At 37.8% G+C, this 14,669-nt stretch overlaps 1 protein-coding gene and 1 long non-coding RNA gene across 4 annotated transcripts in view; one reads left to right on the forward strand and one right to left on the reverse strand.

Moving 5' to 3' along the window:
• The window catches only part of HPSE2 (heparanase 2 (inactive)), a 632,120-nt gene that overhangs the window by 526,426 nt on the left and 91,025 nt on the right, over positions 1 to 14,669 (forward strand). The window lies entirely within an intron of this gene.
• The window catches only part of LOC133094096 (uncharacterized), a 111,580-nt gene continuing 104,900 nt past the window's right edge, over positions 7,990 to 14,669 (reverse strand). Inside the window, exon 4 of the long non-coding RNA XR_009701363.1 lies at positions 7,990 to 8,025. This is a non-coding gene — a long non-coding RNA (uncharacterized LOC133094096). The remainder of the gene's footprint in view (positions 8,026 to 14,669) is intronic.

A 14,669-nucleotide genomic window follows, 5' to 3' on the forward strand; every position in this document is an offset into this window, starting at 1 on the left:
GCTGAAAAAGAGTTTGCGCAATTCCGAACAGCTCCCACTGTTCTGAACTGATTCTCAAAAGGAACATGTGTTGCCAACTCCATGTGTGTAGGGAACCCACTGAATAACTGAGGGCTCTCAGAATAACTTCCATGTAGAATACAATGTTTACTGACAGTTAAATTATTAAAATGTGATAATTTGAAGCTTACACATACATTATTAAAATTCAGCAGTAACCATTGTGGTTGTCTCAAAGTTAGGCCAACAAAAGACTTTTCCAGGGAAGAGTACTTTATCAATGACAATGTTTAGAACTGTTGGCACATGGTGATAATAAAAAGCAGACTGACTTTTAGTTGGTTTTATCACTGTTTTTGAAATCTCTATAAATAATGCACCCCCCCGGATGCCTGTACCAGGGCAGACTGCCCCCACTATCCTACACTGGAACACCACTGTTGTTTTTGCGTAAGTCTGAGTAGATGTAACTGTATCCATGGTAAGTGATGGCTTATGTATTCTAACAACTATAGTTACTGTAAATAAAATATGTAAACCTAAGAGTAAAAAATTGTATCCTTTAAATCTAAATTTGTTGTAAGACTGTTATATAAGCCTAGCACTGGAATTAAATGGTTAACTTTTAGCAAACCTCTGAGCTCACGGAGGTTCTAAAGCCCACACCAAGTTGTAATAAGTTAAAATGGATTTCCCAAGGTAAAAATTGGTTTTGTTCACTAAGAAGAAAAGACTGATTTTTTTAATTTTATTTTTTTATTGAAGTATAGTTGATTTACAATGCTGTGCCAATCTCTGCTGCACAGCAAAGTGACTCAGTTATACACATATAGACATTTTTAAAATATTCTTTTCTATTATGATTTATCACAGGATATTGAATATAGTTCCCTGTGCTATACAGTAGGACCTTGTTGTTTATCCCTCCTATATATAATAGTCTATATCTGCTAATCCCAAACTCCCAGTCCTTCCCTCCCCCATCTCCCTCCCCCTTGGCAATCACAAGTCTGTTCTCTATGTCTGTGAGTCTGTTTCTGTTTCATAGATAGGTTCATTTGTGCCATATTTTAGATTCCACATATAAGTGATATCATGTGGTATTTGTCTTTCTCTTCCTGACTTATTTCACTTAGTATGATAATCTCTAGTTGCATCCATGTTGCTGCAAATGGCATTATTTCATTCTTTTTTATGGCTGAGTAGTATTCCATTGTGTATATGTACATCTTCTTTATCCATTCATCTGTCAATGGACATTTAGGTTGTTTCCATGTTTTGGCTATTGTGAACAGTGCTGCTATGAACATATGGCTGCATGTATCTTTTTGAATTATAGTTTTGTCCAGGTATATTCCCAGAAGTGGGATTGCTGAATCATATGGTAATTCTATTTTTAGTTTTCTAAGGAACCTCCATACTGTTTTCCATAGTGGCTGTACAAACTTACATTCCCACCAACAGTGCAGGAGGGTTCCCTTTTCTCCACACCCTCTCCAGCATTTCTTATTTGTAGACTTGTTAATGATGGCCATTCTGACCAGTGTGAGGTGGTACCTCATTGTAGTTTTGATTTGCATTTCTCTAATAATTAGTGATGTTGAGCATCTTTTCATGTGCCTACTGGCCATCAGTATGAGAAAAGACTGACTTTTACAAACTACTGTTGAGATCTTGGGGCACCCGACACACATTTTGTTTTTAAATGTTGAAAATATTTTAATATAAAAAATAGCTAGAACATGAAAAGAAGAAAATAATAAGCAAACAATTATAACAATGCTGTATAAGAGCATTTAACATAGTAATGACATATTGTCTGGATTTACCTCTTTTTCAACGGAAAGGTGTATGAAATATAAGATAAATATATACACGGAAAACAAAACCAGTTGACCCTATACCCTGAATCATTAAGACTTCTAGAGACTTCTTATATAATTTACTCATATATTAGAGATCTAAAGTTTGTTTAGAGAACTAAAATATCCCATCAACCTATCCATCCATTCTTTTTCTTACCTGTCTGCCTTTCCGCCCTTTTTTCTTTCCATTTTTTTAATTCTTCATTCATTCAGTTCCTCTTATATTCCAGGCACTATGCTAAGTAATGAATCACAAAGATGAATGTTATCATTTCTGCCCTCAAAACTCTCTCAGTCTGGTGGCAAAGACAGACAGACAAACAACTTATTATCATTCAGTATGGTTAGTGCTGCAATATAAGAATGTACAGAGAGCTGCAGGAGCATCAAGGAAGGGTTAACTAGCCCTATATGGGCATAGAGAAACTCTATAAGAGGTGACATCAAACTGAGTGTTAAGGGCTTCAAGAGTTCTACAGGTGGTGTACACATGTGTGGTGGGAGGTGGTGGTGGAGCAGAGGGAAGACATTCTGCAGTGAGAGTTCAAGACTTGTTTTGCTTTCTTCTCATGTTCCTCAATTTTATATTGAAGTAGTTTAAAAACTAATTTATCCTCAGTGTTTTACTGAGCACCTCATATGGGCAACATTCAATTAATGGGAAATTCCTGGATTATTGACAGCTTACAAGACATTAACTGACTTTGTAGAACAGGTTGTCAAGCTCACTTAAATAAGACCTTCACAAATTTGAATTTTTACTCTAAAATCTTTTCTTTCTGCTCAGCTCTATACACAAGAGTGAGTTTGGGATAAGCAATACTTTATAATTTTTCCCCATCTCCATTTTTCAGGTTTAAGAGGTCCTATTAATTCTAATAGTCCATAACAAAACCTGCTTACACTGGTTGATTCCCTTGAGAACAGGGTTAGGGAAGCCAATACACCTCGCCCTGAGAATTCCTTTCCTCAGAAAGCTGTTTTAGGGTGAGAGGCCTGCTCAGCCTTATTAGAAGAAGTGCCATCAGGCCCATCTAGGGGCTACTTTCTCCAGCCCCTGAAGTTCCCAACCACAGCAAAATCAGACAGTCGAGAAAAAGCTGCTTCTACTCAGAAATAGAGCTTCTCCCGTATGGATTTAGGTCAATGAAAATTCACTCAACTAAAACCCTAGATGTATGCTTGAGCCTTATTATTTTCTAAACTACCACAATATCATCCATCCCACATGTTCTTCTTATACTGTGACCTTGACATTCTACCTGTAGAGTAGAGGGCACTGTGTTCCCTCTTTTTATCTGGGCACACCGCTGTGACTGCCTCCACTGATGGAGTACAGTGGAAGATACACCACGTGACTAACAAGACTAGATCACTAAAATACTAGGCACTCTGATTACTTCTTAGAACACTTACTCTTGTATCCCAGACTCCAGGCTGTGAGGAAGCCCAAGCTAGCCTAAACAGAGAAACCACGTGGAGAAGCCACATGGAAGTGCTCCAACCACTGGCCCATCTGAGGTCACAGCCAACAGCCAACTCAGTCAACAGATAAGTGACTAAAAATGCCTCCAGATAGCTCTAGTCCCCAGCCTAAGTACCTGTAATTATTTTGTTAACATTTTATTTTCTAAATTAACCTGATACCAATAACCTATAAGTCCATTTGACCTAGTATGCTAAAATAGCCTAGTGTATGAATCTACCATGACAAACATTATACTTGTACGTTTGTGTTGGGTTAATTTAAGTAGGACACACTATAATGGGAAATGTCACCTAAATTATTTTATTCATGCCTTCCCTGTTCACATCTGAGGGGAAAAAAAAACAAAAACAAAAACAAAAAGCTAGTCTAGCTATTCTGCCCCCACCTGAGATTATAATGTTTTCATCATGGCTGGGAGTCTGAGAGCTGCAAATGGAATCTAATGTGAATGATTTAAGGTCACCCTGCCTGTCATACTATCAGCCCAGGATTTGAATTGCACTCTTCTCTACCTCCCACTTCCTGGCTCTACTCAGCATGATATGTTGTCCCATTATCCACCCGGTTTCAACATAACCACACAGTCTCCTATCATTCTGTTTTTCCTGTCGGTCAGCCTAAGAGAATGGCCCAATACATAGAAGTTTCAGAAGCTTAGAAGAGAGAGAAAATTGGCATTTCTGCAGTTCTGTGAATATTAACAACCTACCTCAGATTTGTGTACCTTTTGCAGTTTCAATTGCTTTATATTGCTGCTGAGGATGCAGAGAAACTGGATCTCTCACACCTTGCTGTGAAATGGTACAGCCACTCTGGAAAAAATTTGGCAATTTCTTGAAAACTAAATACACACTTCCCATGCAACCCAGCAATCATACTCCTAAGCGTTTCTCCCAGAGAAATGAAAACTTAAAACTTACATACTGTTGTTCATAGCAGCTTCATTAGTAATAGTTAACAACCTGTTAACAACCAAAATGTCTCTCAATAGGTGAATGGTTAAACTGTGAGACAGCCATACAATGGAATACTACTCATCAATAAAAATAAATAAATAAATAATGAACTATTGATGCATCCAACAACTTGAATGGATTTCAAGGGCGATATGCTGAGTGAGAAAAGCCAGTATCAAGAAGTCAAATAATATATGATTCTATTTATATAACATTCTTGAAATAGCAAAATTATAGAGATGGAGAACAGATTCATGGCTGCCAGGGACTAGAGATGCTGGGAGGTTGTGAGGTGGGTGTGACTATGCAGAGGTAGCATGAGGGAGATCTTTGTGGTGGAACAGTTCTATCTCTTGATTGTGGTGGTGGTTGCACTAGTGTACACATGGGATAGAATGACATATAGCAATACACATAATACTTATGTCAAATTCCTTGTTTTGATATTGTATTATCATTACATTAAGATGTAACCATTAAGGAAAACTTGGTGAAGGTTACATGAGACCAATCTGTACTATCTTTGCAACTTCCTAAGAATCTCTAATAATTTCAAAATAAATTATTTTAACTGAGTTTTTGTCTCACTCTCTTAAAAATCCTTTCAGACATACAAGCATTTGATCTTTATCCCCACCCCATTTTACAAATGAAGAAACTGAGTCTCAGAAAGGTTTTGACTTTCCTAAAGCCACATGGCTAAGATGATTCTGGAACTGGGTCTTTTGATTCCAATTCCAGTGCTCTTTCATTCAGGTTTTAGTAGAGCCAGCTTAGCTCTAAGGATCAGAAGCTTAAGGCTTCTGTTCTTATTTCACAAATGCTATATTAGGTAAACTTCTCATGGTTTATTCAGTTGAAAGTTTTAACCATCTGAATTTACTAGATAGTGTGTCATTTTATGAAATGGCCATTTGTAGCTCTGTAAAATTAATTCCTTATTTATATGAGTGGAAACGTCACAGAACCAAAAGAACATGAATTATCTATTTGAGTACTAAGATTGAACTCAAGATCTTTTTTTAAAACCTATACTAGATATATTTGGAGCTTTAGGGCTTAGAAAATAGAAGATCTCAAAATATTTGGGAGTTTCTTTCTGCAAAATGGCAGGTCAAAGTGCATTTGCCCATCATTTTTGTAGTCTCAGTATTTATACAACTGAAAAAAGAACACAGAAGTTGCTAATCCAAAATGTATACAACTTCATATAAATTTTAGGATTATTTGTTCTACTTCTGTGAAAATGCCATGGGTATTTCAATAGGGATTGCACTGCATCGGTAGATTGCTTTGGGTAGTATGGACATTTTGACAATATTAATTTTTCCAATTCATGAGCATTTATTTGTGTCATTTTCATGTTCTTTCATCAGTGTCTTACAGTTTTCCCAGTATCGGTCTTTTGCCTCCTTGGTTAAATTTATTCCTAGGTATTTTATTCTTTTTGATGCAGTTGTAAATGTGATTATTTTCTTCATTTCTCTTTCTGACAGTTTATTAGTATATAGAAATGCAACAGATTTCTGTAGATTAATTTTGTATCCTGCAACTTTATTGAATTCACTTGTTAGTTCTAATAGTTTTTTGGTGGTATCTTTAGGACTTTCTGTATATAGTATCATGTCATCTGGAAATAGTGATAGTTTTACTTTTTCTCATCTGATGTGGATGCCTTTTATTTCTTTCTCTTGTCTGCTTGCTGTGGCTAGGACTTTCAGTACTATGTTGAATAGAAGTGGTGAGAGTGGGCATCTTTGTCTTGTTCTTGATCTTAGAGGAAAAGCTTTCAGCTTTTCACTGTTGAGTATTGTTAGCAGTGGGTTTGTCATATATGACCTATATTATGTTGAGGTATGTTCTTTTTATACCCACTTCGTTGAGAGTTTTTATTATAAATGGGTGTTGAATTTTGTCAAAAGCTTTTTCAGACATGAAAGTCCAAAAAGCACCAGCTGTGTAGCAGATTTACAGAGCAGATGGTCCAGATTAGAGCCATTGGAAGATGGAGGACTCCAAGAGGATGGTTTCAGGGGAGAAAATGGCAATTTGATGAAACAGGCAGAATGTTGGAGATTTTAGCAAAAACTGAAGAAAGGTCTTTTAGAAACTCTGAGGTGGAGAGGAAAAGTGAGGAGAAAGGAGCGAATCAAATGAGAAAGTCATGATTCAAATACGAGCAAACTAAGAGTTGATATGACCTTCAGCAGTTGATATTCAGTGTTTAGAATACACCAATAGACAAATAATAAAAGACAATCATGGTTATAGAAAAGACCGTAAATATTGTTGGCCTTGGAAAAATGTAAAAAACAGAGGCCTGGCTGATAGAAGTTGGAAAGTGGAAAGTGAGAGGAGAGATGGAGGGAAAGATGAGAGAACTAATGACATTCTCTTACAAAGTGGAGTTGAGTGTCCTGCAGATACCACCCAAATGACCTGTTGATGTGGCAAAGATGAGTACATTGCTTACTGCAGTAATGGAGAAAATGGAGAACACTACCTTAGCAAATCTTATTCTGTTTTTGTTCTCAAACTCTTTTTTAATATGCAGTGAGGTATTGATGGTCTGGCAACAGGACTCTTTCCCATTCTAGATTTTGGTTGCATATTAAATCCCCTTTTTCTGGCTTAAGGCTATTCACAAAAAGTGAGGAGAGAGATAGAGTCACCTCTGCTTCAGGATCTACTCCTGAATGCTGTCTAAAGGTGCTAAAAAGCTTATCCTTGAAGTTTCAGATAGACTCATTCTTTCTTTACTTATAGGACTGAATCAGAGCTTCCGATGCAGTTCTAGATCTTTTTTTTTTTTAATTTAAATCCACTTTATTGTTATTTACTTTTCCCTTTTTTCAGTTCTAGATCTTTTAGGTCATCCTCAGAGTCTTCCCATTCTGCCTTCTCCATCTGTTTGTTTGCAGCTGAGGTCCCCACTAACAAATTAAATATTGGGTGTGGATTTGGGAACCCTAGATTATGCACAACCAAAACTACTCTAAATTCCTCTGCAAATTTCACTGTATCTTGTCTAGACTTTGGAAAGTCTTTTTACAATGGCTGTCAGCTCAGGTTGAGATCAGAAACTAAAAGCTGGGGATTTTCCCTGTTCTGAAAAGGGTTTAACTTTAAGGAGATTTGAGCGTTTCTGGCCAGCAAGGAGAGAAGTAGAGTGGGTGAAGAAGAGATACAAACAGAGGTAAATGGAAGAAACTATGGTGAAATCATGACATTTACAAAGTAAGTTCATGAATTTGGACTTTGTATAAGTACATGTAAGAAGCAGGAGTATAGCCTAGCAGGTTAAATCATTAGATTTAGACTGAGACAAACACATGAGAGGCTAGAAACAGTTGGTTATAAGTGTCACTGTGCTCCTCATGACCTAGGTCCCCATCTAAACGGCTGGGCCATTGCCATTGGAAAATTTGATGGATTTCCAGTTCCCAAACAGAAAGTTTGAAGAGAAGATCTCTCCCAGAATCAGAGTCTCACAGACAAAATAGCAAGAGTGAGAAAATTTCTTATAAGGTTATGAAAACTTACCTGAAGCATAGTTTACCCAAAGGATGGTGGTCAAGAAGAAACTGCTGGGGTTCAGGACACATTACCTCGAAATACGGCACCTTGGCATGTTGAATATTTTAAGCTGAAGGAGTTGAAGACCACAAAAGAAGCATAAAGTTCACTCTGACCTTTCTCCCTCTCTCCTTCTTTCCTGGAGCAGGGAAGCCAAGAAGAATTCAACAAACAGGACTTGCCTAAATTTCCCCACTTTACTACACTTATCTCATACTCTTTGACCGATCACATTTCTCCATGACTATCCACTCTTCATCAAACCCAACATAAAAATACTCAGGTTTTAATGTTTCCATGGGTCTTCATTTCTTTATGAAGGCCCATGTGTCATGCAAAAACTTACATTAATATATTCATTTGCTTTTTTGCTGTTAATCTGTATTTGTCAATTTAACTTTTAGACCCAACCAGGGACCCTAAGAGGGTTGAGGAAAACTTTTTCCTCCCTAACAAAACCTCCTGAACTTCTTAGTTCTTGGGGCCAGCTTGAGGAACAGACTCTGAGTCTTTGTCCTGTCCCCTCTGAACTTTCATCTTAAAGATGCCCAATAAAAAATGGGAAGGACAGAACTAACTGCTGAAAAATCATCGACAGGAAGACACTGGAACTCACCAAAAAAGATACCCCACATCCAAAGACAAAGGAGAAGCCACAATGAGACGGTAGGAGGGGCACAATCACAATAAAATCAAATCCCATAACTGCTGGGTGGGTGACTCACAAACTGGAGAACACTTATACCACAGAAGTCCACCCACTGGAGTGAAGGTTCTGAGCCCCACGTCAGGCTTCCCAACCTGGGGGTCCGGAAATGGGAGGAGGAATGCCTAGAGAATCAGATTTTGAAGGCTAGCAGTATTTGATTGCAGGACTTCGACAGGACCGGGGGAAACAGAGACTCCACTCTTGAGGGCACACACAAAGTAGTGTGTGCATCAGGACCAAGGGGAAGGAGCAGTGACCCCAGGGAAGACTGAACCAGACCTACCAGCTAGTGTTGGAGGGTCTCCTGCAGAGGCGGGGGGTGGCTGTGTCTCACCGTGAGGACAAGGACACTGGCAGCAGAAGTTCTGGGAAGTACTCCTTGGCGTGAGCCCTCCCAGAGCCCGCCATTAGCCCCACCAAAGAGCCCGGGTAGGCTCCAGTGTTGGGCCGCCTCAGGCCAAACAACCACAGGGAGGGAACCCAGCCCCACCCATCAGCAGACAAGCAGATTAAAGTTTTACTGAGCTCTGCCCACCAGAACAACAGTCAGCTCTACCCACCACCAGTCCCTCCCATCAGGAAACTGGCACAAGCCTCTTAGATAGCCTCATCCACCAGAAGGCAGACAGCAGAAGCAAGAAGAACTACAGTCCTGCAGCCTGTGGAACTAAAACCACATTCACAGAAAGATAGACGAGATGAAAAGGCAGAGGGCTATATACCAGATGAAGGAACAAGATAAAACCCCAGAAAAACAACTAAATGAAGTGGAGATAGGCAACCTTCCAGAAAAAGAATTCAGATTAATGATAGTGAAGATGATCCAGGGCCTCAGAAAAAGAATGGAGGCAAAGATCGAGAAGATGCAAGAAATGTTTAACAATGACCTACAAGAATTAAAAAGCAAACAAACAGAGATGAACAATACAATAACTGAAATGAAAAATACACTAGAAGGAATCAATAGCAGAATAACTGAGGCAGAAGAACGGATAAGTGACCTGGAAGACAGAATAGTGGAATTCACTGCTGCAGAACAGAATAAAGAAAAAGGAATGAAAAGAAATGAAGACAGCCTAAGAGACCTCTGGGACAACATTAAACACAACAACATTTGCATTATACGGGTCCCAGAAGGAGAAGAGAGAGAGAAAGGACCCGAGAAAATATTTGAAGAGATTATAGTCGAAAACTTCCCTAACATGGGAAAGGAAATAGCCACCAAAGTCCAGGAAGCACAGAGAGTCCCATACAGGATAACCCAAGGAGAAACACGCCAAGACATCTAGTAGTCAAGCTGGCGAAAATTAAAGACAAAGAAAAATTATTGAAAGCAGCAAGGGAAAAATGACAAATAACATACACGGGAACTCCCATAAGGGTAACAGCTGATTTCTCAGCAGAAACTCTACAAGCCAGAAGGGAGTGGCATGACATATTTAAAGTGATGAAAGGGAAGAACCACAACCAAGATTACTCTACCCGGCAAGGATCTCATTCAGATTCGATGGAGAAATCAAAAGCTTTACAGACAAGCAAAAGCTACGAGAATTCAGCACCACCAAACCACCTCTACAACAAATGCTAAAGGAACTTCTCTAAGTGGGAAACACAAGAGAAGAAAAGGACCTACAAAAACAAACCCAAAACAATTAAGAAAATGGTAATAGGAACATACATATCGATAATTACCTTAAGCATGAATGGATTAAATGCTCCAACCAAAAGACACAAGCTTGCTGAATGGATACAAAAACAAGACCCGTACATATGCTGTCTACAAGAGACCCACTTCAGACCTAGGGACACATACAGACTGAAAGTGAGGGGATGGAAAAAGATATTCCATGCAAATGGAAATCAAAAGAAAGCTGGAGTAGCAATAGTCATATCAGATAAAATAGACTTTAAAGAATGTTACAAGAGACAAAGAAGGACACTACATAATGATCAAGGGGTCAATCCAAGAAGAAGATATAACAATTATAAATATATATGCACCCAACATAGGAGCACCTCAATACATAAGGCACCTGCTAACAGCTATACAAGAGGAAATCAACAGTAACACCGTAATAGTGGAGGACTTTAACACCTCACTTACACCAATGGACAGATCATCCAAACAGAAAATTAATAAGGAAACACAAGCTTTAAATGACACAATAGACCAGATAGATTTAATTGATATTTATAGGACATTCCATCCAAAAACAGCAGATTACACTTTCTCCTCAAGTGCGCATGGAACATTCTCCAGGATAGATCACATCTTGGGTCATAAATCAAGCCTCAGTAAATTTAAGAAAATTGAAATCATATAAAGCATCTTTTCTGACCACAGTGCTATGAGATTAGAAATCAATTACAGGGAAAAAACGTAAAAAACACAAACACATGAAGGCTGAACAATATGTTACTAAATAACCAAGAGTTCACTGAAGAAATCAAAGAGGAAATCAAAAAATACCTAGAGACAAATGACAATGAAAGCACGATGGCCCAAAACCTATGGGATGCAGCAAAAGCAGTTCTAAGAGGGAAGTTGATAGCAATACAATCGTACCTCAAGAAACAGCAAACATCTCAAATAAACAGTCTAACCTTACACCTAAAGGAACTAGAGAAAGAAGAACAGACAAAACCCAAAGTTAGTAGAAGGAAAGAAATCATAAAGATCAGAGCAGAAATAAATGAAATAGAAACAAAGAAAACAATAGCAAAGATCAATAAAACTAAAAGCTGCTTCTTTGAGAAGATAAACAAAATTGATAAACCATTAGCCAGACTCATGAAGAAAAAGAGGGAGAGGACTCAAATCAATAAAATTAGAAATAAAAAAGGAGACATTACAACAGACACTGCAGAAATACAAAGCATCCTAAGAGACTACTACAAACAACTCTATGCCAATAAAATGGACAACCTGGAAGAAATGGACAAATTCTTAGAAAGGTATAACCTTCCAAGACTGAACCAGGAAGAAATAGAAAATATGAACAGACCAATCACAAGTAATGAAATTGAAACTGTGATTAAAAATCTTCCAACAAACAAAAGTCCAGAACCAGATGGCTTCACAGGTGAATTCTATCAAACATTTAGAGAAAAGCTAACACCCATCCTTCTCAAACTCTTCCAAAAACTTGCAGAGGAAGGAACACTCCCAAACTCATTCTATGAGGCCACCTTCACCCTGATACCAAAACCAGGCAAAGATACTACAAAAAAAGAAAATTACAGACCAATATAACTGATGAATATAGATGCAAAAATCCTCAACAAAATACTAGCAAACAGAATCCAACAACACATTAAAAGGATCATACACCATGATCAAGTGGGCTTTATCCCAGGGGTGCAAGGATTCTTCAATATACGCAAATCAATCAATGTGATACACCGTATTAACAAACTGAAGAAGAAAAACCATATGATCATCTCAATAGATGCAGAAAAAGCTTTTGACAAAATTCAACACCGATTTATGATAAAAACTCTCCAGAAAGTGGGCACAGAGGGAACCTACCTCAACATAATAAAGTCCATATATGACAAACCCACAGCAAACATCATTCTCAATGGTAAAAAACTGAATACATTTCCTCTAAGATCAGGAACGAGACAAGGATGTCCACTCTCACCACTATTATTCAACATCGTTTTGGAGGTCCTAGCCACGGCAATCAGAGAAGAAAAAGAAACAAAAGGAATACAAATTGGAAAAGAAGAAGTAAAATTGTCACTGTTTGCAGATGACATGATACTATACATAGAGAATCCTAAAGATGCCACCAGAAAACTACTAGAGCTAATCAATGAATTTGGTAAAGTTTCAGGATACAAAATTAATGCACAGAAATCTCTTGCATCCCTATACACTAATGATGAAAAATCTGAAAGAGAAATTAAGGAAACACTCTCATTTACCATTGCAACAAAAAGAATAAAATACCTAGGAATAAACCTGCCTAAGGAGGTGAAAGACTTGTACTCAGAAAACTATAAAACACTGATGAAAAAAATCAAAGATGACAAACAGATGGAGAGATATACCATGTTCTTGGACTGGAAGAATCAATATTGTGAAAATGACTATACTACCAAAAGCAATCTACAGATTCAATGCAATCCCTATCAAATTACCAGTGGCATTTTTTACAGAACTAGAACAAAAAATCTTAAAATTTGTATGGAGACACAAAAGACCCCAAATAGCCAAAGTGGTCTTGAGGGAAAAAAACGGAGCTGGAGGAATCAGACTCCCTGACTTCAGACTATATTACAAAGCTACAGTAATCAAGACAATATGGTACTGGCACAAAAACAGAAATATAGATCAATGGAACAGGATAGAAAGCCCAGAGATAAACCCACGCACCTATGGTCAACTAATGTATGACAATGGAGACAGGGATATACAATGGAGAAAAGACAGTCTCTTCAATAAGTGGTGCTGGGAAAACTGGACAGCTACATGTAAAAGAATGAAATTAGAACACTCCCTAACACCATACACAAAAATAAACTCAAAATAGATTAGAAACCTAAATGTAAGACCAGACACTATAAAACTCTTAGAGGAAAACATAGGAAGAACACTCTTTGACCTAAATCACAGCAAGATCTTTTTTGATCCACCTCCTAGAGTAATGGAAATAAAAACAAAAATACAAATGGGACCTAATGAAACTTAAAAGCTTTTGCACAGCAAAGGACACTACAAACAAGACGAAAAGACAACCCTCAGAATGGGAGAAGATATTTGCAAATGAATCAACAAAGGATTAATCTCCAAAATATATAAACAGCTCATGCAGCTCAATATTAAAAAAACAAACAACCCAATCCAAAAATGGGCAGAAGACCTAAATAGACATTTCTCCAAAGAAGATATACAGATGGCCAAGAAGCACATCAAAAGCTGCTCAACATCACTAATTATTAGAGAAATGCAAATCAAAACTACAATGAGGTATCACCTCACACCAGTTAGAGTGGGCATCATCAGAAAATCTACAAACAACAAATGCTGGAGAGGGTGTGGAGAAAAGGGAACCCTCTTGCACTGTTGGTGGGAATGTAAATTGATACAGCCACTATGGAGAACAGTATGGAGGTTCCTTAAAGAACTAAAAATAGAATTACCATATGACCCAGCAATCCCACTACTGTGCATATACTCAGAGAAAACCATAATTTAAAAAGACACATGCACCTCAATGTTCATTGCAGCACTATTTACAATAGCCAGGACATGGAAGCAACCTAAATGCCCATCAACAGACGAATGGATAAAGAAGATGTGGTACATATATATAATGGAATATTACTCAGCCATAAAAAGGAGCAAAATTGGGTCACTTGTAGAGACGTGGATGGACCTAGAGACTGTCATACAGAGTGAAGTAAGTCAGAAAGAGAAAAACAGATATCGTATATTAACACATATATGTGGAACCTAGAAAAATGGTACAGATGAACTGGTTTGCCGGACAGAAATTGAGACACAGATGTAGAGAACAAATGTATGGGCACCAAGGGGGGAAAGTGTGGGGGGGGGCGGGGGTGGTGGTGTGAGGAATTGGGAGATTGGGATTGACATGTATACACTAATATGTATAAAATGGATAACTAATGAGAACCTGCTGTATAAAAAAATAAATTAAATAAAATTCAAAAAAAAAATGGGAAGGACAGTCAGAAACAAATAGTAGTGTTTTTACTAATAAGGCAGATTTCCACGAAGTGTAAAAGTTTTGCCAATCTGATCAGGTAATCAAAGGATTCTTAAAATGGATTTCTTAATCCTGGGATACAAAATAAACTCAACATTTGAGGAGCTCAAAGAAATGAAATAAAAAGAAGTCCAAGTCAGTCCAAATGCAAGACTTATAAACTTCAGTGTTAATATCAAAGAGACCACAGCAGGAGGCTGAGGGGGTCTGGGAAACACTGTTTTTGAATTGAGAGCCTTGGGTCCTGATGATGAAGAAGTCTCAATTGGATTTCAGTGGGAGTGTCAAAATTATTGAATGCTGACTCCAAAATACCACCAAATTGACCTGTTGGTA

Source organism: Eubalaena glacialis, chromosome 1 (genome assembly GCF_028564815.1).
Source record: "Eubalaena glacialis isolate mEubGla1 chromosome 1, mEubGla1.1.hap2.+ XY, whole genome shotgun sequence".
Lineage (NCBI taxonomy): Eukaryota > Metazoa > Chordata > Mammalia > Artiodactyla > Balaenidae > Eubalaena > Eubalaena glacialis.